Below are 26,650 nucleotides of genomic sequence, written 5' to 3' on the forward strand. Positions count from 1 at the left end.
ATTTAGAACACATGTGACCCAGACCACCCAGACACTTGAAGAACCTTATTGGGATTTCAAGTTCATTTTTTCCTAATGTGAGTACTCAGTTCTCAGTTAATACAGCACTCACAGATGATAGAAACAAACCAAACCTCTAGGGATTTAAATGGCTTGTCCAATTTCACACACACACACACACACACACACACACACACACACACACACGGTATATTGGAGTGAATTTGTAGATTACTGCCAATCCCTTGGCTCCATCCACTAAATAGTTGATTTGGGTTGAAGTCTTAGGAAGATGAATTGATGATATACAAATACACACATACAGGAAATAGAAGGATAGTAAAATCCAAAGGGCACTCTCTCTCCAATAGTCAAATCTACAAAAACCAAGATGCTGCCTTTTTACAAATAAGGTATTGTTCCAGATATTTCTGGACTATAAATGACTTGAGGACAGAAAACACGGTGTCTCAGTCCCCACCACACAATATTACCCTGCAAAATGGCAGCCATACTGTCAACTCTCAACAGATATTGATGGGATAATTGTATAATAATGTATGGGATTTCCCTCTGATTTAGAATGACCTGTTCTACAACTAAACCAGGTGTGCAGGTGTGTGATCAAGGATGAAAGTGGAGGCAGATGAGTTACCAGCCTCTCCCCCTGCACTGCTGTGGTGTTCTCTGACGCCACTGCCTCTACCACAGATTCCACCTCTAACTTTCAAAGTTCTGGAAATTTCCATGGCATGAGAAATCTGTTTTGACACTGCCTCAAAAATCATTTTCATTTTGTTCATTTGGATTCAAAACAAGAAGGACTAAAAGAAATACTATAAAACTCAGTCTTCTCATCATTTGAGGATGCCCAAGTAGAGAGCACCACTGCTCTCTCCATTTCTGGGTGGTAACCTTACAGACAGAGCCTTTACTAGGTGGAAGTGGCCTCTGCATGTCTTCAGTGTATTTTGCTCCTGTTTTTGCTCTAGCTTGTCCCACATTATTTTTTCTTCTAACTTCCTGAAAGCTAGACAAAGGAAACTCACTTTTTGGCATGACTGCTATCATGGTCTAGTAACTTGGTTCTGGATTGAATGACCATGTGTTTCAAAAAACACTTTGCTAGCTTCCTGCATTATGTGACCCTTTCAAAAAGTATCAATTTTTCTGTGGTTCCACATTGTCACTCTGGTTAGACCTGTGATCTTCTCAAGGACAAAAGATATCATGCTTATATATGTTCCATTAAACCAAGATTATTCTGCTTGTTTTATTCATATTAAGAAATGGCCAGGAGTGCCTGGGTGACTCAGGTGGTTGAACATCCTACTCTTGATTTCGGCTCAGGTTGTGATCTCTTGGTTCATGGGATCAAGCTCCACATCGGGCTCTGTGTTGACAGCATGGAGTCTGCTTGGGATTCACTCTGTCCTTCTCTCTATGCCTTTCCCCAGCTCACACTCTCTCTGTCGCTCTCTCTCAAAATAAAAAAAAAATTTAAGGGCCATCCTGGAGCGCCTGGGTGGCTCAGTCAGTGGAGCATCCATCTCTTGATTTCAGCTCAGGTTATGATCCCAGGGTTGTGGGATCAAGCCCCACATCAGGCTCCATGAGTATGGAGCCTGCTTAAGATTCTCTCTCTCTCTCTCTCTCTCTCCCCGCCCCCCACCTCTGCCCCTCTCCTCCTCCCTTTCTCTAAAATTTTTTTTTTTTTATTTAAAAAAGAAAGGGCTTAGGGCACCTGGGTGGCTCAGTCAGTTAAGCATCCAACTTCAGCTCAGGTCATGATCTCATGATTCATGAGTTTGAGCCCCACAACAGGCTCTGTGCTGACAGCTCAGAGCCTGGAGCCTGCTTCAGATTCTGTGTCTCCCTCCCTCTCCCCCTCCCCCACTCTCTCTCTCTCTCTTTCTCTCTCACTCTCGCTCTCTCTCTCTCTCAAAGAAATAAACTTTAAAAAAAGAGGGTGATGTCTATAAAGCTTCATTAAAAAGGGGGGGGTATATTAACCAAAAGCATTCTTTTAAATATCAAGAATACCAAGGAGCTCCTAAATATATAAAGCAAATATTAACAGACCTAAAGGAAAAAGCAGATAGCAATATAATAATAGTAGAGGACTTCAATACCCCATTCTCATCAACAGATAGACCATCCAGACAAAATCAGTAGGAAACATTAGACTTGAATGACACATTAAACCAGATGGACTAACAGACATTTATAGAACCTTTCATCCATCCAACAGCAGCAGAATACACACTCTTCTCAAGCACACATGAAACATGCTCCAGGATAAATCATATGTTAAGCCACAAAAAAGTCTTAATAAATTTGAGGTTGAAATTATATCAAACATCTTTTCCAACCACAGTGGTATGAAACTACAAATTAATTAAAGAAGAAAACTAGAAATTTAACAAATATATGGAGATCAAATTATATGCTATTGAAAAACCAATGGGTCAAATAAGAAATCAAAAGACAAACCAAAAAATACCTTGAAACAAATAAAATGAATCACACCATAGCAAAACTCACGGGATACAACACCTACATTAAGAAGAAAGACCTCAAATAAATAACCTAACAAGGAACTAGAATAATATTTTAGAAACCAAGCCCAAAGTTAGTAGAAGAAAAGAAATAAAGATCAGAGTGGAACTAAATGAAATAGAAATGAAAAAGACAATAGAAAAAATAAAACCAAAAGCAGGGGTTTTTTTGAAAATGTGAATAATATAGATGAATCTTTAGCTAGACTAACCAAGAAAAAGAGAGGACTCAAGTAAATAAAATTATAAATGAAGGGGAGACATTACAAGTAATACCATACAAAAAAAAGGATTGTATGAGATACTGTAAACAACTACAGTAAAACTTTGGATTGCGAGTAACCTGTTCTGCGAGTGTTCCATAAAACGAGCAAACATTTCTTTAAAAAATTATTTTCAACGTTTTTTAATTTATTTTTGGGACAGAGAGAGACAGAGCATGAACGGGTGAGGGGCAGAGAGAGAGGGAGACACAGAATCGGAAACAGGCTCCAGGCTCTGAGCCATCAGCCCAGAGCCTGACGCGGGGCTCGAACTCACAGACCGCGAGATCCTGACCTGGCTGAAGTCGGACGCTCAACCGACTGCGCCACCCAGGCGCCCCAAACATTTCTAATAAATTTTAACTTGATGAGTGATGTCTTGCAATGTGAGTAGGACCTGACACCAAATATCACATGATCACTGCCGAGCCAATGGTTCTTGAAATTCACTTTTATGTATGAGTGCTTTGGATTACAAGCATGTTTCTGAAACAAATTATGTTCACAAACCAAGGTTGTGCTATATAGACTATATATCTCAACAACTTTGACAACCTAGAAAAAATTAATAAATTCCTATGAATATACAACCAACCAAGACTGAATCATGAAGAAATAGAAAATCTGAACAAACCCATTCCTAATAAAAAGACTGAATCATCAATCAAAAACTTCTAATGAAGAAAAGTCCAAAATCATATGACTTTATGGAAGAATTCTACCACATATTTAAATAAAAATTAATACCAATCCCTCTCAAATTCTTTTAAAAATAGAAGGGAATATTTTCAAACTCATTTTATGAGGCCAGCAATACAAGGACAGTACAAGAAAATTATAGGCCAATATCCTTGATGAACTTAGATGCAAAAAAATACTCAACAAAATGTTAGCAAACCAAATTCAGCAATACATTATCAGGATTATACACCACAATCAAGTGGTATTTATTTCAGGAATGTAAGAATGGTTCAATATCCACAAATTAATCAATATGATACAACACTTTAACAAAATGAAGGTTAAAAATTATATGGTCATCTCAATGCATTTGATAAAAGTCAACATCTATTCATGATAAAAACTTCCAATGAAGTGAGTGTAGAGGGACTAATTCAATATAATATAGGTCATATATGACAAACCCATAGCTTGTACTCATGCTCAAAATCATATTCAATGGTGGAAAATTGAAATCTTTTTTTCTAAGACCAGGAACAAAACAAGGATGTCCATTTTCACTATTTTTATTCAACATAGTACTGTAAGTGCCAGCCATAGCAATCAGACAAGAAAAAGAAATGAAAGGCATCCAAATTGGAAAAGAAATAGTAAAACTGTCTCTATTGAAGAAGAGAAAAATAAATGGAAAGATATTCAGTGTTGATGGATTGGAAAAATTAATATTGCTAAAATGCCCAACTACCCAAAGCAATCTACAGATCCAGCACCAATTGTACAATGGCATTTTTCAGAGAAAGAGCAAACAATCCTAACATTTGTAGGGAAGAGAACTGTGTGGAATAGAGTAGCCAAAGCAATCTTGAGCAAGAAGAACAAAGCTAAAGGCATCACACTTCTTGATTTCAAACTATATTACAAAACCTTAGTAATCAAAACAGTATAGTACTGGCATAAAAACAGGCACATAGATGAATGGAATAGAATAGAGAGTCAGGAAAAAAACCCACCCATGTATGGTCGATTAGTTTATGACCAAGAATACGCAACAGGAAAAGGACCATTTCCTCAATAAATAGTGTTAGGAAAACTGGACAGCCACATACAAAAGAATAAAATTGGACCACTTTCTTATACCGTACACAAAAATAAACTCAAAATGGTCTAAATAATTGTATATAAGGCCTAAAACCATAAAATTCCTAAAAGAAAGCATACGAGGTAATCTCCTTGACATCAGTCTTGGAAATGGTATTTTTTATTTGACACCAAAAGCAAAAGCAACAAAAGCAAAAACAAACAAGTGGGACGACATCAAACTAAGCTCAGAAAAGGAAACCATCGATAAAATGAAAAGGCAACCTACAAATGGTAGAGAATATTTGCAAATCATACAAATGATTAGAGGTTAATATCCAAAATAAAGAATTCATACAACTCAATACAAAAAAAAAGCCATCAAATTAAAAAATGGGCAGAGAATACGAACATTTTTCCAAAAACATACAAATGGCTAATAGATACATGAAAAGATGTTCAGCATCACTAATCATCAAGGGAATGCAAATCAAAAACACAATGAAATATCACCTCAGACCTGTTAGAATGGCAATTATCAAAAATATAACAAATAAGTGTTAGTGAAGATATAGAGAACAGGAAATCCTTGTACACTGCTGGCAGGAATGTAAATTGGGCAACCACTATGGAAAACAATATGGAGGTTCCTCAAAAAAATTAAAATTAGCACTACCATATCATCTAGCAATTCCATCTCTGGGTATTTATTCAAAGGAAACAAAATTGATATCTCAAAAACATATACGCACCCCCATGTTCACTGTAGCATCAGTTGCAATAGCCTAAACACAGAAATCACCTAATGATGCATTGATGGATGAATGGGTGAAGTAAATGTGAACTATAAATATTATAATTTTTGTATATGGAATAATGGAATATTACTTAGACATAAAAAAGAAGGACATCTTGCCATTTGGGACAACATGCATGGACCTCAAGGACATTATGCTAAGTGAAATAAATCAGACAGGGAAAGAAAATACTGTTGTGATCACTTATACATGGAATCAAAAAACAAAAACCAAACTCATAGAGAAGAGATTGTGGTTGCCAATGGCAGGGGGTAGAGGGATTGGCGAAATGGGTGAAGGTCATCAAAAGATACAAACTGCCATTTATGAGATAAATTAAGTCCTGAGGATTTAATGTACAACATGGTGACCACAGCTCACAATACTGTATCATGTATTTGAAAGTTGCTGAGAGTGTAGATCTTAAAAATTCTCATCACACGAAAAAAAGTGCTTTTAACTATGTGTAGTGACAGGTGTTAACTAAACTTATTGTAGCAACCCCTTAGCAATACATACATATAGTGAAATCATTACCATGTAATGAACACAATGTATATGCCACTTATATCTCAATAAAATATATATTATTTTTTTTAAAAAGTAAAGAACAACAACTATGGTCACCATTCACATACCATTCATGGTTCTCGACTTCAGGTGCACTGGAATTGGAACCACTTGGGAATACATTTCAGAAAATGGACTTGAAATACATACGCAAACAAAACCTTTTCCCCTAGGGAGAAGAGAAAAAGGAGCTGAAGTGTCTAACAGCTACCAGGAAGTGCCCGTCAACCAGCGTGAATAAGAAAAAGGAGAACAAGGGAAATAGATTGCCCTCGGGAAGAGGGGTATTATCATGAACACTACTTTATCACTTTTGAACTGTGGACATCCATGAACTTAGCAGTATTTCCAAAACATTTTTAAAAACCCATAAAATAAATAAATTTCAGGTAAACTGTACCAAACTTGGCAAACAGAAACCTCCTTGCCAGAGGGTTTAAATTGGACAATTTCTAGAAAACCATGCTCCCTCTAAGCTAGACAGAAAGTAAAGGACTCACATATGTTGAGAACCTTTATCACACAAGGAATGCCCAGATGTTTATATGATACTTAATTTTTTCTTTGTTAAATTATTTTCACAAAAAATTTCAAATGTACCCCCCCAAAAAAAACTCCCAGCTGCCAGTCATCCAGCTTCAATAATCAATGACATTCTGCCATACTGTTTAACAACAGTAACTTTTTTCTTAAGCTAGAATAGATTAAAACAAGTCCCTGTGTTCAAGCTATTTTGCCACTAAATACTGCAATAGGCATGTAAAAAGAAAAGAATATTCTGGCACGTAACCATAACGCTGTTAGCACACCCAACAAATTAATCATCTGATACCCAACTTCATAAAATTTCCTCAAATATCTAAAGCAATCTTTTTTGCCATAAGTTTAGTTAAAACAGTGTATAAGGTATTATGCGTCTTAGGTCTCTCTTGTATTTCTTTCACACTACAACATTCTCCTCCCTTTGCCCTGTTCATCCCATGCCATTGGGTAGTTGAAGACACTGGATCCATAGTCTTGAAGAAATTGCCACACTCTGAATTTGGCTGCAAAGCCATTCCTTAAGCTTCGAACACTCTGGCCAGCTGAGATATCCCAGAGGAGTGTACCTCGGTCTTGTGGGCACTGTCTTTCCATTTGTTTAGAGAAACTGGCAAGTGTATAACCTGAGTGTCCACACGACCCTGTTCCCCTAGATCCAGGTGGAGGGATGAAACTGATCACTTAGAACCCAGAGACACAGCTTTTCCTGGAGAGGTCTCTCTCTAATAGATTTCACAGGCAAGCCGGAGGACAAGAGGAGTGTCCCCACAATTCAGTTATGGGAAAGAGCAGCCTGGGCCTGTGTAGGGGCTCTGCTAGGAAAGAACAAATTTGATTGTTGAAGGGTGGTGGGGGGGGGGGGACTATTTATTTCCAGAAGAGGAAGCTCCTATCACAGACATAATATACAGGACTTGCTGAGGCTTAGAAGTAGGGGCTTAACATCTCTTGTTGGAAAGACACGTAGCAAGGGGCAGCCTGGGGTGTGCTCAGATGCATTTGTTTCTGTCCACCCGGCCCCATTCCTTTCTTTGTATTTGCAGACACAGAGCCCAGGATCTGCAGATTAGAAACACTAAGCAGGATGACGTTTGTACAGCATCTTGTTCCAGGCGGCTTGGAGCATTTGGCAGGGGGCATCTTGCTCAAGACACTAGAACTCCCAGGTGGGAGGGATTTATGGACTGGCAAGGGGGCTGTTCTATGCATCTCGCCCAGTAGCTCAGTAGCCCCTATGGCCCGTTTTGGCCACCCCTTGCACACCTGTTCTCAAGGTGACTCCTTTAGTTTCAACCTGGGCTACTTGTGAGGGTCCAGTTCCCTCACCACAATCTAAGCGAGACGGAACCAGAGCCCCTTGGAGTAATGAGAAATGAAACTCCAAGATACACCGTTTGATGAACTGTCTGGAAGAACAGCTCAAACGCAAATATGCCTGTGCCTCAGGTGCAGTGAGCAAACACTGGCTCACTGTCAGCTTCATGCCAAGCTTCGAGCTTAGCACGGGGGTGTAAAGAGCATATTCCAGACCTGGCCTCTGGCAGCTGTTAGTCTGGGCACAGCTGTGTTCTATCTATCTCTGATCTGTTTCTAAAAAGTACTTCCCCTAATGGATTACAATGTAAATTTTTAGTCTGTAAATTATGCTCTTGTTCATAGTGCCTTGTGCTATAAATAGATGATAAATAATTTGGGATAGTTATGTGGTATCTTTTGCCTAGGACTTTAAAGCATTTCACAAACACTGCCCATGAATAGTAAATGAATTAGTATATTAATCCCTTGTTTACAAAAGGATGATAGCCACATGGGGATTAGAGTCAACTGATGGATGTCAGAGTAAAAACCTGACTTCACTACTGATTTGCATTATGACCTCAGGCAAGCCACTCCCCATCCCTGAACCCTGGTTTCCTCCCTGTATACAGCATTGTCAGCTAAAAGTCCTTTGACCCTCTCCTCCTCTCCCCCAGTGTTTGGAAATGCTGTCACGGGAACCGCAGCAGAAGAATTATTGATATGTAGGGACAGGAGCAGGATGCTCTTTCTCCTTCACTGCAATGATTCACAGAAAAAGACTTTCCTGCCCCAAACACCTATAGACCCAAATGGCCCTGGGTAGTCATTTACACTCTACATTTACCTCTAACCTCCTTCCCAGTGTGACAGTCAACGTACATCCATCTCTGAAAGTTTAGCCACAAAGGGATTAAGTTCTACGTTCAGGTAAGTCTGTCCTGTGCTTAGTGACATTTCAGAGGGCATATCAGAACCAGAGATGAGCAGAGAGAACCAGCAAGGGACAACCATCTGCAAGTTCTTCAGGTCACCCAGGATTTGCTTGAGAAAGGCCCCACCCACTGTTTCACCCAGATCTTCTTTTAAGTTCCATGCACGAATTTAATATTTGTAAGGGGGTCAGCTTGTGTTAACACATTCACCAGCCCTAGATCAACTCTGACAAAAGCAAGCAGATTCCAGCTATCAGTGGAACCTGAGTAACCATCCAGTTGAGCTTACTCAGAAGTAAACATCTGGAGCCAACTAATGAGAACAGGTGTAATAAGTTCCAGGTGGCTCACCTCTTAGCCATCTGCACACTGGAACTTGCAGGTGGTCACTGAGTCTGATCCCAGGCTGTTTACAATGCTGCAGTCCTTTCTTTAGTAAATTATTTCTGTGTGTGCTAAGAGGCCTAAAATTATTTACCATACATTTTAGCTACATATTTACTCCTTTACAACCTAGAGAATCCATCCGTTTTAGAAATACCAATTAACTTTATATTGTTCTTGAGGGCTCAGCCTCAGTGAAATACCTCACACAGAGGAATCAAAAATCGAGCCTCCAAAATGGAATATTTTATTTTTCTAATACATAGGTCTGGCAGCCTGAATGCACTTTAAAAAAAAAAAAAAAGAAAAGTTCCCCCCAAAAGTTTTCAAAAATAACACATGAAACATAGTGAAAGTCAACTTGTTCCAGCCAGAAATACCTATTAATTTAGGCTTCTTGAGTTAAGTTGAAACAGATTTAGCACTTCTTCTCTCAGTTTCTAAAAGTCTTTGTCTTTGATTAAAAATAAAACCTGAAGCTAGATGATTGGTATTTTGACTTCCAACCAAGTGTTATTTCTGGTACAACTACACAGACTAAAACACCACTCGCGGCAAATCTTGTGCATTTTTATGTGAATGTTTGTTTATAGTCATCTCGTCTTGGCTCCACACCATCATATCTTGCTCTGCATCAAGTATGTGTATGTGTTGATCTCCCTCTCGCTGTCCGTAAGTCTATTCCAAGGTTCTGGCAGAGAATCTTGATGGAGAACCCAGGGAGGGGCCAGCAGACAAGGACACTGTGCTGACACCCACCACCATCTCCAGGGGACAGGCTCACTAAGGGCACTGAGAAGTGGGCCACTCCAGACTCAGGAGATCCCAATTGGTTTGCCTTGACCTTGAGCTAAAAAAGACTCTCCAGAGGCACTGTGCATTGTGGATAAAGCATACAGTTTGAAGACAGATGACCCAGATCCAAATATTAACTCCACCATTTCTTACAAATCAATTAAATCCTCTGAGCACCAGTTTCTTTCTCTAACGTGGCAGATTGTGGTAAAGAGTAAATGAGGGAATACAAAGAGGGAAGGGCTTTGAAAACTGCAAACCTACAGATTAATGCTCATTATTGAGATGGTGACAGGTGGACTGGGGCTCAGAGGTCAGAACCAGCTGTGGGCTTCCTACCGTCTGAGGGTTTCTGGGATTGTGGCAAGAATGAGTTGGGGAGTGTGAGGCAGCAGACCAGGAGGTGTCCCAAGGCCAAGTTAGTATGGCTGGTTATCAAGTCTAAAGGGAATGAGTGTTGGGGCTAGGTGATGTGGAGAGGAGAAGGAGGGGGAGGAGAAGGAGGGGAAGGAGTAGGGGGAGGAGGAGGTTAGAGGTAAGGTGGGACTTTAGGTTGGGAGGGGAAGGACCTAGAGCTGGATGAATGGATGTGGGTGCCAGACTAGAGAGAGGGCTCCATAGATGGAGGGAGTGTGACATGGGCCAAATATTGCCATCTCTGGACCTGCCTCTTCCTTCTCCTTATGGGCTGTTGGACACAGAGACTTCAACTTCCTGCTTTGTCACCCCTGAAAATAATTTTTAAAAGCTACACGTCTTCTCATACCCTTTGAAGTTAACATCTAAAATATTTCTTCATTGTTTAAATAGTTACCAAGGATATAACTGCTGCTGAATGGACACTGAACACTAAAAAATAAAACTCATATGACCTCCAAAAATGTTTCCAGTGCAATCTAATACCATAGCGATTTGATAGCCACCATAATTCTTTTTTTTAATGCTTATTTACTTATTTTGAGAGAGAGAGAGAGAGAGAGAGAGAGAGAGAGAGAGAGAGAGAGAAAGAATCCCAATAAGGCTCCATTCTGTCAGCTCAGAGCCCAACCTGGGGCACAATCTCCCCAACTTTGAGATCATGACCTGAGCTGAAACCAAGAGTCCATCGCTTAATCGGTAGAGCCCCCAGGTGCCCCCATAATTCATTTTAAGTATATGCCAACAAGCAAAAAATTATTTCATTTACTCCTGAGGTTATATCTCCATTCCACACATGAATGTATGATAATGTGATGTTTTACGTCTGAAACACTTTTATTGATCAAGCATAACTATCTGAAGCAAGAATACGTATATAACTTGAAATTAATCTTTCACATTTTAATTAATTTCAAATTAGTGTCTATGGGGCGCCTGGGTGGCGCAGTCGGTTAAGCGTCCGACTTCAGCCAGGTCATGATCTCGCGGTCCGTGAGTTCGAGCCCCGCGTCAGGCTCTGGGCTGATGGCTCTGAGCCTGGAGCCTGTTTCCGATTCTGTGTCTCCCTCTCTCTCTGCCCCTCCCCCGTTCATGCTCTGTCTCTCTCTGTCCCAAAAATAAACGTTGAAAAAAAAAAAAAGAATTCAAATTAGTGTCTAAAATTTCCTGTGACTATATAGCTCTAGGTATCAAAGAAATATTTCTAAACTGAATTGTCACTATGGGTATTACTAATACACAATTTATTAAGATAACAATTTTTATAAATACAATTTTTATAAATAATTATTCACCATAAAAGGTAAAATTTTATTGGAAAAACTACTCTTCATCAGACTTCTTGCTAAAATAGATGGGGTCTGTCATCAACATTATTCCCATCTTGTAATTATTGTTGTTACAGTTATTGTAAGCACTGTGATAGAATTTTCATAGAAGCAAAATTAGAATGGAAGGAATTTTATCATAGCTATGACAATTACCAAGCCCCTTCTGATATGGTAATCTATCAGTGAAACTGATCTAATTCTCTTACAATTCAATTAGGTCTTCCCTCAATTTGCATGAAAGCAAAGAATTAGAAATCATCTGAGTTGTAAAAAGATTACTTAGTCAATAGACTCATTCACTGTCTTTTAAAAACAGCACTTGTCGGGCACCCCAGAGATTTGCCTACCTTGGGGCAATGCAGCATCACAAGTAGGGGGGAGGCAGAGGACGCCCCCTGTTTTATAAAACAGCCTCTGTGCAAGAACCAAAAGGAGGCACTGTATCCTGCAGGAACAGCTCACAGGAATGGGCAGAGCAGTTGGAGGAAAGTGATGAATCCAGAACTTGGACTCTTAGCAAGCCTTTGTGCATCCCCAAGGATGTGGATACCCAAATGTGAAGCCCACTGGGCTAGAACCTGAGTTTCAGGGGAGCTGGTGACCTGGGACAGCTGGGGCTTCTCTGACTTCTCCAAATGGCATTCTCCAAACTGGGTGGTGTGGGATTTTAGGGCCCTTTGAAATGTTAGAGATTCCCAGTGAAGAGGAACTTCTAGGTCAAAGAAGTTTGGGAACAGCTTTCTGGTATCCCCACTTAAGACTTTCACAATAAAATCTGAGTTTTTAAAGGCTGAAGAAACCCATTTAACTTTATTTAATGCAGAATTTCCCAAATGAACTTGATCCAGTCCCATCGTCTTCTCCAAAGAATATTTGGTTATATATAAAGAGACATTAGTAATCTGCTTTGGTCCTAAGAGCTCCAAGCTGAATCTCCTGTGTCTTGTCTACATGGCCTGACTTATTCATGACAACCATAGATCTCTCAAAAACCCTCCAGAGGGACCAAGACCCAAGACTGGTTTGTTTCATTGACTGATACCTGCTAAGGAAGTATTACCTTTTGCTGTAGCTTTCCTATTGAGTCAATCCATTTTTAGACAGAGGTTCTGATATAGCAGGAAGGTTTCTGTGCTGTTGACTTTGGGTAGCAGCCACCGCAGCCATGAACTTGAAAGTCATTCCCAAAGGACAACACGTAGATGGTCATCTTGCTGCTTTCCCAGCTGTCCTTCTGGGTCCCCTGGTTATTGGCAGTATGGAACAAGCCAAAAGAGGATTATAATCAGATGCAAAGTAAAAACCCAAACATAGATGAGTGGGATGTGTGTATGTGTGTAAAGAGAGACACTGTGTCTCAGTACATGACTGTTTTTCATTATATCTAGAGCCATGTGGATTTTAACCATCTCATTTGAATTTTCCATCTTTTCATTGCAAAACATGAAGAGTCAGCTATATAATAATGATTATGAGTAGACAAAGTTCGTGTGTCACAGCTGGAGAGAGAAGCATGGGAATGAGGGCCAGGTCACCTGATGTGGCCCATTGTTTGGGGCATCTTAGGCATCTGACCCCTCTGAAGATCACCACTAAAGATACACAAAAATGTGCCCAGTTACCCTTTCCCTTTATTCACCAGAAAGACTACAAGATGACAAGTTAGAAATTAGTATTCTATATACAAGCTCTGAACATTTTGGTTAGTGTGGAGATCCAATTAGACTCTCCATTCTTGACTAGAGCTCAAAGTACAAACAAATTGGTCAGTACCTGCTGGAAAAGAAGGCTGGAGAGTGAGCCTGTGGGGCATCTTTCTTCCTGGAATACAGGAACCATGACACATTTTCTGTGTGTACATTCACTCTACACACCTCCTCAGAGCAAGCAAATTGGGTAGAGTCAAAGGCCAACAAAGCTGATTACTGACTCAGCTTCAGCCAGAATCCACTTTGCTCTTTGGAGACCTCGGCTCTCACCTGTGAAGCTGGAAACTAATGCATTTTTAGAAGCCTCCGCAAACCAAGGAGAACAAAACTCAAAATAGCTGCAAGAAAAAAGATGAAGAATCAAAAGTAGTTTTTGATTAAAAGCACTTGAGATTTCTCGAAGAATTATGCCCCCAAATCCCTTTTATGGGAGGACAAAGGCAGCAGAAATCAAACGGTTGGCCTGCAATTTAAGAGGGAGTGTGGAAATGTGATCCAAAGAAGAGCCTCAACCCTCCAGGTCTTGGGTTCTAGAAGCTAAAGTTCAGAGGAAACCACCCTGAAGTGCTTGGAAATAAGCAACACACAGCAGGACTATCAGCTGGATCCTCATTTGAGGGAAAGAACTTTCCCAAACCCTCAATCACCCATCTGTCCCCATACTGTGGGGGGCAAATGTACCAGCAGCCAGGGGCTGTTCTGTTTCCCTTGGCAAGGAAGAGACTCCCACCCTGTTTTTGGGCAGCAGGTGCATTATGTTCTGATTAAATGTATCCCAGGTATGGAGGACAGCTGTAGCAGATTTTCAGCATGCCTCTACCTATTTTCCAAGAAAGTCAGTTTTCCTCTCCATGGGTTCTTCCAGGTAGTAACTAAGGGTGAGGGAGAGAAGCATAGAATAAACATGTTGCTCAAGGACACTTTCTGGTCCAAACCCACAGTGTTTTGTATAAATCTGTTGTTTTGATTCTGCTGGAGAGGCAACCACAAACCTGAAAGGTGGAAAAGTGAAATCAGGAAATCAGCCCAGGTGTGAAGCTGGGTGTGAGGTAGAGTATAGAGAAACATTCTGTCGTGGCCCCAGATGCTCATGAAGGGGCAGGGCGGGGGGAGTGGATGTGGCTGTGCCTGAAAGTCCTATCACAGAGGGAAGTGCATCTGGCAGGACTGGCTGGGTGGGGCTAGGCTCCTGCACCCAGGGGGGCTATCTGTAGGAAGAAGGAGCCCATGGGTCATTTCTGGGCCCGGGGCAACATGTGCACTACCCAAAGCTCTAGACGTTAGAATTCCTTTCTGCCCCAGATGTACCTCAAGTATTTCCAACCATTGTATTTATTTATCTATTTTTATCACAGCCTGCAAATTAGGTTGTTTGCTTGGAGAAGCAGGGGACACTTCTCACCCAGCAAGGCCATTTCAGCATTGATCTGATGTTAATGGAACTACCCTCCCCACCCCGCCCCACTATGCTGGGTACTGGCGAGAATGGCCCTGGAGTGTGGCAGAAAGTGTACCAGAGTTTGGTAGCAGACAGGTCATTTGTCTACAAATCCCAGCTCAGATATTTGGGCTTACAGTCTCAGCTTCCATTGTGTTGCCCCAAAAGTGAGAATGACAGTCCACCCCTTACAAAGCCATCAGCATTGGAGATAATCGTGTAAAGCACAAGGCACTAGTGGGCATACAAATGGCAGTTGTCACTACTATTATTATTGTATTATCACTATTCCTTCAAAATCACAGAAACACTCACTAGGAGCAGCACTAGTCCTTTAAGATATTGCCAAGGCAGGACTAGTGTAAAGGCGGGCAGCTGGCTGCTGGAGATCGTGGGCAGGAGGTCAGGAGGTGGTGTGCCTGAGACAGGTAAGGCTCAGTGGTTCCACCCAAGGGAGAAAGGAGGGCAGGGGACCATAGCCGAGGTAACAGTGGAGTCACCACACAGGAGGGAAAGTACTGGGCAGGAGCAGACTTCAGGACCAAAAGTCCTGCCAGGACAAGACAAAGCAGAAATGGACCAGAGCCAAGGAATGTGCTGCTGGGGAGGAGACAGGAGGGACTCACTTCCCTGAGTTCCTCCCACAGAAGGTATTTGGCTGCTCACCTAAGGGTAAGGATAGGAGGGCCCCTCCTGTGGGATTTTAGGAGGAACCAGGAACATGCAGACTACCAGCATGAAATTCTCCAAACTTTGTTGATTGCTTACCTGATTTCATCAGGTAGCTTCCATATACATATTTTTATTTACAAATTATTTGTCTGCATTGATTATATATTAAGTATGGTTAGATTTAAAAAACACAAAATATCTGTACAATATTGTACCCATAGGTCACAATACCTAGGAATTGTGACCTTCAAAACTGGTCAAGAGGGGAGATCTCTTACATGTAAATGTTCTTACATAATTTTTTTCAAAAAAATAGAAGTTCCAGTAGGTTTTTTTCCCCTGCCCCTCAATGGATCTTCTTGCACACGCAATTTTGGATACTCTTTGCCCCCCAAATGGGAGTTGGAGTCAGGGGGAAGGGTATTTACCTCCACTCTCAGAAAGATAAAACCTCACTTTTCTTTAATACCAGTGGTCTGAAAGTGGAGTTACTTGTTTTTGTTTTTGTCTCTGTCTCTGTAGGTCAGAGGGTTAAAATCAGAGAGAGAAAAACTTGGACGGTTGACTTATGTAATAAAAGCACATGGAGCCCACCTTAACGCTTTTTAGAAAAATAGGAGATGATAGAAACAGGATTATCACGTCTACAAGTGAAGGATGTTGACTCGTCATTCTTATGTCACTTACGAACCCAAATCTGACGCTCCATTTCTACACCACTCAGATCCAAATAGGAGCTGCCTCTTTTGCTCCTCATAAGGGTGCCCCAAAGTCACAGCCCTCACGGTGTCATCTGGCACAGCGTGGCGCCTACCACAGCCAGGTAGCCGTGTTAAGAACACAGGACTCAGCCAGGGCGAGCCTCACCTGGTTTGCCTGCTCTCAACTCAGCTATCACAGAGTGCTCTCGTTCCTCCTATTTACGCTCCTGATTCCCCACTCCTGTCTTTGTGCACACTCTCCCCTGCCTGGAATGCTTTGGCTCCTCCCCTGTAGTCCCCTCCAGCTACTGATTAAATCTACTCAGCTTATAAACTCAGTTTACGCTTTGAAAAATGGATTGCTCCCACTGTTTTGTCCCCCACTCAATATCAATGCCAATAACTAGTTAATCGTTTGTGTTTCTGTCTCTTGCTTTGCCGTAAGATCCATGAGGACAGGGAGTGGGTCCCCCTGCCTAACAGACTCAAGTACAGAGGACTTCAGTAATTCATACTCATGTAGCACCCCAATGTGGGCCCAAATCAGAGAGGGTACTCAGCTCCGTGCAGTCATAAAGGGACCCAGGCTGATGCCAACTCTGCTACCTCCATCCTATGGTTTCCAGGGTCATCCTAGGCATTGACACCCAGCTAGAAGAGGGGGAAAGTACAGGAGACTTTCACAGGCCTGGCCTGGAAATGGAAAGATCACTTTCTCCCACAATGCACCGGCTGCAGCTCAGTCACTACAACAGAAACCAAGAAATATAGTCCAGTTGTGCGCCCAGGAGGTGAGGAAGCGAGCTCAGTCACGAACCAGCTTCTGCCCCAACATTTCGAACCAGCTCACACTCAGCTGTGAGCACTCTAAGCCGGGAAGGTGAGCCTGCCTATGCATCTAAGGGAGGGTTTTGCAGGAAGCTTGAGTGCATTTTCCCTCAACATCTTTCCAGACTTGGGCACAGTGCCATCTGCTGCTCAGAATAAAAAGCAGGAAGGTTTGGGGACCCCAGGAACCATGTTCGAAGAGCCAGAATTTAGCACTCTGGAATTTTCACTGGCTTGGTAACCAGAGGAGATTAGAGGAAATTCATACAGCAGCCATTTTCATCCAACAGACACCAATCAATAACTGTGAGGACAGTGGAGACGAGTTGCTTAGTGGGTTTTGGCTGACTTTATTTTTCAGTGACATCAAACTAGGAGGTAAACACAGGGATGAAAATCAAGAGGAACATGTGAATGTTCTTATGTAGGAAGACATTAATGACAATGGGGCATTTGATTGGAGTCAAAAGACCTAGATTCGAGTCCCAGCTTTGTCATCAGCAGGGCTATGGTTTCCTCAGTTTTAAAATGAGGGAAGAAGACTTGACTAGATCCCTTCCAGCTGGGAGTTCTAATCCAGGCATATAAGACCCTTTTTTTCTCTTCCAAGTTTTTCTCTCAATTACAGTTAGTTGAGTTAAATTTCCATGTAATATTAGTTTCAGGTGTAGAATTTAGTGATTCAACACTTCCACACATCATCGCATGCTCGTCACAACAAGGGCCCTCCTTAATCCCCATCCCCTATTTCACCCATCCCCCGACTTACCTCCTCTCTAGCAACCATCAGTGTGTTCTCTATGGTTAAGAGTATATTTCCTGGTTTTCTTCCCTTTCTCTTTTTTTTCCCTTTTGCTCATTTGTTTTGTTTCTTAAATTCCACCATGAGTGAAATCATATGGCATTTGTCTTTCTCTGACTTATTTCACTTAGCATAATACTCTCTAGTTCCATCCATGTTATTGTAAATGTCAAGATTTCATTCTTTTGATGACTGAGTAATATTCCACTGTGTGTGTGTGTGTGTGTGTGTGTGTGTGTGTGTGTGTGTGTGTGTGTACCACATCTTCATTACCCTTCAATGGACGCTTGGGCTGTTTCCATAATTTGGCTATTGTAGACAATGCTGCTATAAACATCAGGGTGCATATATCCCTTTGAATTAGTATTTTTGTATTCTTTGGGTAAATACCGAGTAGTGCAATTATTCAGTCCTAGGGTAGTTTTATTTTTAACTTTTTGAAGAAACACCAAACTCCATACTCCATACACAGTGGCTGCACCAGTTTGCCTTCCCACCACAAATGCAAGAGGGTTCCCCCTTTCTCCACAGCCTCACCAACACCTGTTGTTCCTTGTATTGTCGATTTTAGCCATTCTGACAGGTGTGAAGCGACATTTCATTGAATCCAACTTGAGTTATTTTATTAATGTATTGTTGGATTTGGTTTGCTAGTATTTTGCTGAGAATTTTTGCATCTGTGTTCATCAGGAATACTGGCCTATAGTTCTCTTTTTTAGCGGTGTCTTTATTTGGTTTTGGTATCAGGGTAATGCTGGCCTCATAGAAGGAATTTGGAAATTTTCCTTCCATTTCTATTTTTTGGAATAGTTTGAGAAGAATATGCATTAAATCTTCTTTAAATGTTTGGTAGAATTCACCTTTGAAGCTATCTGGTCCTAGACTTTTGTTGTTTTGGAGTTTTTTGATTACTGATTTGATTTCTTTGCTGGCTATTGGTCTGTTCAAATCTTCTATTTCTTTCTACTTCAGTTTTGGTAGTTGATATGTTTCTAGGAATTTATCTATTTCTCCTAGGTTGTCTAATTTGCTGGTATATGGTTTTTCATAATATTCTCTTATAACTGTATTTCTGTGTTGTTGGTTGTTATCCTCTCTCATTTGTGATTTTATTTGAAATCCTTTCTCTTTTCTTTTTCTAAGTCTGGCTTATCAATTTTATTAATTTTTTCAAAGAACCAGCTCCTCATTTCACTGATCTATTGGTTTTTAGTTTCTGTATCATTTATTTCTGCTCTAGTCTTTATTATTTCCTTCTTCTGCTGGTTTTAGGTTTTGTGTGTTCTTCTTTTTCTAGCTCCTTTAAGTGTAAAGTTAGCATATTTGTGATTTTTCTTGCTTCTTGAGGTAGGCCTGTATTGCCATATACTGCCATCTTATGACCACTTTTGCTGCATCCCAAAGGTTTTGGACCATTGTGTTTTCATTGTCATTTGTTTCTGTGTATTTTTTATTTCTTCTTCTATTTCCTGGCTGACCCATTCATTGTCTATTAGCATGTACATAACCTCCACTTGTGCTCTTTCCAGATGTGTGTGTGTGTGGTCAACTTCTAGTTTCTTAGCATTGTGGTCATAAAAGGTGCATTGTATGTCTTCGATCTTCTTAAATTTGCTAAGGATTGTTTTGTGGCCTAATACGTGATCTATTCTGGAGAATGTCCCATGTGTACTTGAAAAAAGCATATAGTCTTCTGTTTTACTATGTAATGTTCTGAACATATCTGTTAAGTCCATCTGGCATATAGGACCCATTTTAAAGATGGCAGTTGAAGCCATATAAATACATTGGATCTGCCAAGGAGAGTGGCTTTTGTTTTCTTTTTAAAAAATATCCAAATATGTATGTTTCAATTTTCTTATCAGAAACATGTTTCTTGCATTTAAAGACACAAATATGTATGTATTTTTTAATTAGGTATGTAGGACTCACCAACTTATTGGTGGTTCTGATGAGGGAAGAGAGTTTCTAGGTTGGTGTAATGGGGCTACTGATGAAATTCTGCAACTAATTAATAACATTACTAGTTAACCCACTTGTGAGCATCAACTGGAAGTCAGACACATTCTAATTGCTTTACACAGGTTTTCTCACTTTTCACAAAAACCCTTTGAAGAGCACAATTGTTGGTGCTTTTTAACAAAAGTGAAAATTAAGACTCAGAAAATATTGAAGAACAAATTTCGAATGGGGAGGAAGGAGAATGACAGATGGAGACCTCTCCATCAAAATGCAGTACTATGCTCCCTCCCATTGTGCAGATTTAGTGTTGGGATGTAAACTCTTCCCCTGGTGTCTAGGTGGCCCAGTGGACTGGGAACAGAAGTGGTGTAATACTAAAACGTAGATGTGCCCTTGTCATGCTCTCTTCTGCCCCCTCTCCTGACTGCATGCTGACACCAAGGCAATCTTGGAAGCTACCTAGAAGATGGCAGAACCTTCTTGAGTCTGGACCCCTGAACCTTGTAGAGTGGACCTCCTGTGCCCCATTTCACCCGCCACCTCCTGACTTACCTTGGAATGTTACACTGACAAGCCACTAAAATTTGGGAGTATCTTTATAACAGGACTACTACAGAGCAGGTATATTGCTATATCTAAGTAAAACTGAGTGTAAAATAAAGATGAGAAATATTGGATGTGTTGAGTTTGGAATCTTGTGGGACAACCACATGAAGATATTCAGTGAACAGGCAGTGGAGACACATGGAATCATTGTTAATGCACACAAATTCACCTGTGTGTGCTTGGTCTTAAATAAACAATAGGGGCACCTGGGTGGCTCAGTCAGTTAAACATTTGGCTCTTGATTTTGGCTCAGGCCATGATCTCATAGCTCGTGGGATCAAGTCTCACATCAGGCTCTGCACTGACAGTGCATTGCCTGTTTGGGATTCTCTCTCTCTCTCTCTCTCTCTCTCTCTCTCTCTCTCTCTTCCCCTCCTCCATTCTCTCTCTCAAAATAAACATAAATAAATAAAGGAAGAACTATTTAATTTCCTCTTTCTGCCATTTCCCCCCAAAGTTGTAGGCTCTAAACAGGTTGTGAAATGGGAGATAGGAGCCTCTCCTCCTCCCTTGTATATCCTCACCACATGAACACCTCACTACTCCAAGCGTCATTCCCGTCTGTAAGGAAACGTCCTTTTCTACATAATAGCTCCAAATTCAAGCCAGCTGTTTTGTCTCTTATTCAACTGAAAAAAACAATGAACCAGTCTCATGTTGAAGAAACGTTATTTTTCCACAGATCCTGATCTTAGAACTCAGCCTCATACAGGATGTGACTTCACTCTGTAAGTTTGGGAATTGCTGTTTACAGGATGGCAGCTGATTTGTCAGAGAGGATAGGCTCTTTTAGGGAGTGTGAAGAGAGGGCCAAAGGTGGTACCCTGGGGACCCCAACATGTGGGAGGCGGGTGGAGAAGCTGCTCATAAGGGCTAATGAGCAGAAGCAGTAGGGAAGTAAGAGGAGGTCCAGGAGTATCTAGTTCTCCCCAAACCAAAGGAAGACAAAATGCCACAGAGTGAATAACTGATTGTTCAAATTTTTTAAAAAAGCAAACTGAGAAAAAGGTCACTGAATTTGATGACAAAAATATCATCTGTGACTTTTGCCAGACCAATCTCAATGGAGTTGCAGGCATAACAATCAGAGGTTGGTGGATAAAAAGATGTGGCAGAGGGAGCAGGGCTCTGAGATGTCCGGTCCTGGGTCAGGGCTGATGGTCCAGATGAGCTCAGGGAGCCAGCACCTCAATCCACTCCCACCATGTTCTAGCTGTCCAACCACTCCTGGACTCAGTTTCTTTATCTATAAAAAGGGTTTAATGATCCCTGTTTCAGAAGCTGAGGCTTCAATGAGAAAATAGTTGCAAATGGCTTTTAAGAAACCAAACATGGGGCACCTGGGTGACTCAGTCGGTTAAGCATCTGACTTGGACTCAGGTCATGATCTCGCGGTTCATGGGTTCAAGCCCCGCATTGGGCTCTGTGCTGACATCTTGGAGCCTGAAGCCTACTTTGGATCCTGTGTCTCCCTCTCACTCTGCCCCTCCCCTGATCATGCTCTGTCTCTGTCTCTCTCAAAATAAACATTTAAAAAAAAAAAAGAAACCAAACAACTCAGAATGAAAAGTTACAGGTGTTGCAGGTATCATAAAATCTTCTTCTCGATGAAGCAAGACAGATAGGCAGCCAAGCACCTGGGCCCCACAATCCATCTCCCCCTAGAACTGCTTTACCGAAATGCCCTTGGGCTTCTGATTTGAGGAATGTCATCGGAGCAGCCCTGAGAAACCCTGTAGCTCCTTTGCCAAAAAGCTGCTGAAGACGTTGTGTATCGCGCTACACAGCCTCACCCTAAGCTGACCTGGCGAGTGTCCTCGGGTCACAACAGTGTGAGTAATTGTGTAAATAACCGTGTTTCTTCCGAATAATTGGACTGTTTTTATCTTGCTGCTCATCACGTTCCCCTTTTCTGCAGTGATTTCCAGAATGCTTGAAGACAAATGTGTGGTTCACCCATTGCACGTACCTAAGTTGCCATGTATGCATTGTTGTACTAGACTCTTCTCCAGTACTTTCATATCCCTAGTCTTGCTATTCTCATAATTTAAATGTGTTATATGATTTCATATTACACATTCTTATAAATAGGCTAAATGTTTTGTTATAAAAGAAGATATGATTTTCTTGGGTTGGGGTTGAATAATTTTTAGCCCCATATTATAGCTAGATTTCAAATATATATTAATACCTCCCCAGTGTGCCTATATATCCCAGTAAACTTGTCCCTGTGAACCTTCCTTTGCACCAGAGCTCATGACAGTAGCTAACACTGACTGAGCTGTTGCTATGGGCTCTTCTAAGTGCTTTCATATGTATGGATTCATTAATCATCATAAGAATCCTATTTATGTCTGCTTTACAGACAAGGAAACTGAGGCCCCTAAAGGTTAACTTTGCCAAAGCTACCCAGAAGGGAAGTGATGGATCTTAAGATTAAAAATCCAGTTGTCTGGCTCCAGAGTCTGTGTCCTTTCCCATCAAGTATGGCGGGGTAGCAATGCCACTCCTCTACATGCCCAATGAGAAGATACTTTAAATATTTGCTTTCTAATCCTTTGTAGGATACTGGTTAAGAAGAGCTGGGGAAGGAGAATGAGGTAGCTGGATCAAAATTTTTTTGCCTAAAGAAATAGGCAAAATATAGCTAATAAAAATACCATGCCTAAACAGAAGTGTTAGGAATACAGATTGCTTTGTTAAATACATGATTTTTGATTTAAGTCATCTTCCTTCCGTGGCTTCAAGCAGTCCTACTCTTCTTCTTAGGATGTTAATTGCCTATACTTGTCGTGTGTCTTATCATAATGTTAACTTTTTGAAGGCAGCTGGATGAAATAGATATGAATCTGTGCGAAAAGCAAGTTATACATAATAAACATGTCATGTCAAGCATTTCTACTATTTATTAACTTAGCAAAGTAGAGAATGGTTCCGTTGGCAACAGAATATTGAAAAAAACAAGGAGACGATGTTGCTGATTCAAAAGCTTTTGCTTTCTCCTCCTTTATTTCTTCTCTGAAGGTAGTTAATGAGATTATAGTTTAATCCCTGGCCGTACTTTGCCACTCTGCTATCTTTAGTATAGGCTTATGGATGATAATAGTATACTTGCTTAACAAGCAGGATATGAAGTGAATGCTGTTCCTACATCTCAAATATCCTGCTCACTTGTCATCATTCAGGCCCCAGGCAATGTCCTACCCCCTCCACAGAGCCCTTCCTGCTGTCCGAGCATGCCAGCTCACATGGACATGACTTCCTTCTCAATCCCTACAATGATCTTGGACTTCCACATCATTTCTACAAATGCAATGCTTACCACCTAACATTGTCATTCACATGTAAATGCATATCTGTATCAGGCATTAGATATAAGTTCCTCTAAGGAAGGAACTGAGTCTCCTCATATTTACTATGTCCCACAGCACCAAGTACAAAGGAAGGGCACTATGCAGTATGTGTTCAGTGCTCGGTGCATTATGTGCTCGGTGCACTACATGTTCAGAAGAAAGGGAGGAAGTGAATGAATAAATGGAAGTAAATTTAGAGGTTTGTCTGATTGACTAATTCTGCCTTTGCTTTGGGTAATATTTCTCTGAGGAAGGTCTTTCCATCTTCTGCATCTAAATTACTCGAAATGATGAAATTATCTCTAAAATGCAAATTCCTAAACTCTACCCCCAGTCTCTACAATCAGAATATCTGGAGTTGGGGTAGGAATTTATATCTTAATAACCTACCCTAGGTAATCCTTTAGCACACAAAATTGAGAGCTACTGGCCTGTCAGAGTATGTTTACAAGATATTATTTGAATGATGAATTGGAATAATGTGGATTAAATACTGTTCCTCTCCATAGATTTCATAATCAAGTCCTAGTTTGTACCACCCTGGGTATCATACTCCTTCTGTAAGAAATCAACTCTCCTGGAAGAAAGGGTTATTTGTTTATTCATTTATTTATTGCAAGCAATGTTGTAAATCCATTGAAATTGAGGTATTGCAAAGCCCATAATCATATACTATTGTGCCTCAATGACACTTCTGCCTCTAGCATCACTTCACTTAGGAGTTTTAGAACTTGCGCAATTCCTGAGAGAAGCCACATCCTCCTGGTCAAGACTGGGCAAGACTCCTAGAGTCTTAGTCTGGTCTCCAGGGGTCGCCTGTGTACGATCATTGGGATATGTCACGAATGCTCTCCTTTTGTCTTCCTTTTTGAAGGGTCTCCAGGTAGGGGACACAGGACACAGAGAACCATTTTCAAACTAAGTCAGTGGCCCTGCTCTGGGAGCAGCTTCTAACCTGGGCAATAGATGCCCCAACTGCAGCAGGAAAACACACACACACAAAACCAAACAACTTCTTATCTTCCACCTTATCAGATGCAGACTTCATTTCAGTGGGAGATTTTTAAAGCTTCAATAGAAAGTGAACTCAATAGGTCTACCAGGACAATTCAACTCTGCTTTTTGCTTTTCTCCTTTTCTGCAGGACAGAACATCCTCCTTCAGAACCTGAAGCTATGACTCCCCCTTCCCTAACAGGTACTGTGTGTGGTATGGATCTTCCTGGTCTTTGTGAGTACAGGAAGACTCCCTTGAAAGGAATTCCATTGAATTGGCTCTGGATGACTTGGTGTCATTTTTCCTAACCCTGTACTCACGTGACATTCATTGATATTCAAGTCGCCTTTTATTAGGACCGCCAGAAATAGAGGGATAGGACCCTTTCTTCTGGAGTTTCCATATTAATACTCTCAAAACTAAGCTCCCTAGTCTGATGCTTACTTGAGCACACTCTTTCTTTTAACTCCTTTATAGGTTCTTCGACAATATTTTCTCTTTACCTTTTTTTTAAGTATTTTTTATCACAAGCACATGTACACACACACACACACGTTCCCCATGTCAGCTCCATATTTGGGGGCTACTTTACTAGGCTATCTCTTGTGTTTCACCTACATTTCCATTATTCCACGATATTACCACATTCCAGGACTGGCAACCATTTCTGTGGCCACTGCTCATTAAATTCACAGGTCACACTAAAATGGAGCAAAAGAAAGGGTTTCAGGGGGCACCTGGCTGGCTCAGTCAATAGAGCATAAGACTCTTGATCTTAGGGTTGTAAGTTTGAGCCTCACGTTGAGTGCAGAGATTTCTTAAAAATAAAATCTTAAAAAAGAGAAAGAAAGAATGAAAGAAAGAAAAAGAAAGAAAGGGCCTCAGACAGATAATATGAGTGCTTTAAGATGCTGGCTTTATAGGGGCTTCTGGGTGGCTCAGTCAGCTGAGTGTCCAACTCTTGATCTGGCTCAGGGCATGATCTCACAGTTCCTGGGTTCAAGCTCCACATGGGGCTCCACGCTGATAATGCAGAGCCTGCTTGGGATTCTCTACCGTTCTCTCTGCTTCTCTCCCTCCCTCTCTCAAAATAAATATACCTTTTTTTTTTTTTTTAAGATGCTGGCTTTATAGAAATATATTTCATGTTTTGCAGAGGAGCCCGTGCGTCCTAGCTAGAACCAGCCGTTTGGCGCCATCTGCTGGACACAAGCAGTCACAGGTTGGGGGAAATTCGGTCATGCTTAAGGAATCAGGTGCCCACTGATGCTCATCCCTTGGACGGTTCTGAAGAAGTGTTCCCACTGGATTGATGCTCTATATTCCTTTATGACAAATCTCCCCAACCTTTAATAAATATCTCAAAAGCTAAGGGTCTTTCCTACTACGTCCTATTCCCTCTGCAGTTTCATAAAGCGCCGGTGTTTTATTTAGTCAACCAAGTCACGAAAACGAAGGAGCCCCACGACAAAACCATCAACAAATAGAGGGCAGAAGCCACATTTCCTCTGTCACTGTATCCTTAGAACTGGCACGTGATAGCAGCTCTGGAATTTATTTTGTTTTGTTTTCGTGGCTTTTGAATAAGACAGTAAGTAAGTATCATCTGAGGTGGGTAAATCTGACATACAGAAGTCTTTCTTTGAAGACAGAGTTTTCTAGACTACTCTGCCTGGGTGGCTCCTAAAAAGCTCCTAACCAGGAACCCTCTCCCCACCTCTTATGTGTTGAATCTTTGTTAAGGGAAGAAACACCAAAATTTAAAAAACCAATAACAAACTCCTGGGTGGGAGGCATGAGGGAATAGGGTTTTGCATTATAGTGACTCCATGAAACCTAGCCTAAAACTGGAGAAATAGTAGATGCTTAATACATTTTTTAAAATGATAATTAAAATATTTGCTCAATATGATAGTTAATTTTGTGTGTCAACTTG

The 26,650-nt window shown here is 41.0% G+C and overlaps 1 protein-coding gene and 2 long non-coding RNA genes across 3 annotated transcripts in view; 2 read left to right on the forward strand and 1 right to left on the reverse strand.

Annotated features, from left to right (window-relative positions):
• LOC123386440 lies at positions 1-26,236 on the forward strand. Its single transcript, XR_006600294.1, has 4 exons — positions 1-77; positions 6,037-8,715; positions 24,863-24,915; positions 25,871-26,236. It is a non-coding gene; the product is annotated as an uncharacterized LOC123386440 (long non-coding RNA).
• CCDC3 (coiled-coil domain containing 3) overlaps positions 1-26,650 on the reverse strand; it is a 192,960-nt gene that overhangs the window by 143,175 nt on the left and 23,135 nt on the right. The window contains exons 4-5 of the mRNA XM_045060873.1: positions 13,421-13,694; positions 12,708-12,890 (exon numbers count right to left, since the gene is read on the reverse strand). The gene's annotated coding sequence lies outside the window, so the exon portion shown is untranslated. The remainder of the gene's footprint in view (positions 1-12,707; positions 12,891-13,420; positions 13,695-26,650) is intronic.
• Positions 16,796-21,093, forward strand: LOC123386441. The gene is made up of 3 exons (XR_006600295.1): positions 16,796-17,047; positions 20,202-20,380; positions 21,048-21,093. It is a non-coding gene; the product is annotated as an uncharacterized LOC123386441 (long non-coding RNA).

Source organism: Felis catus, chromosome B4, assembly GCF_018350175.1.
Source record: "Felis catus isolate Fca126 chromosome B4, F.catus_Fca126_mat1.0, whole genome shotgun sequence".
Classification (NCBI taxonomy): Eukaryota; Metazoa; Chordata; class Mammalia; order Carnivora; family Felidae; genus Felis; species Felis catus.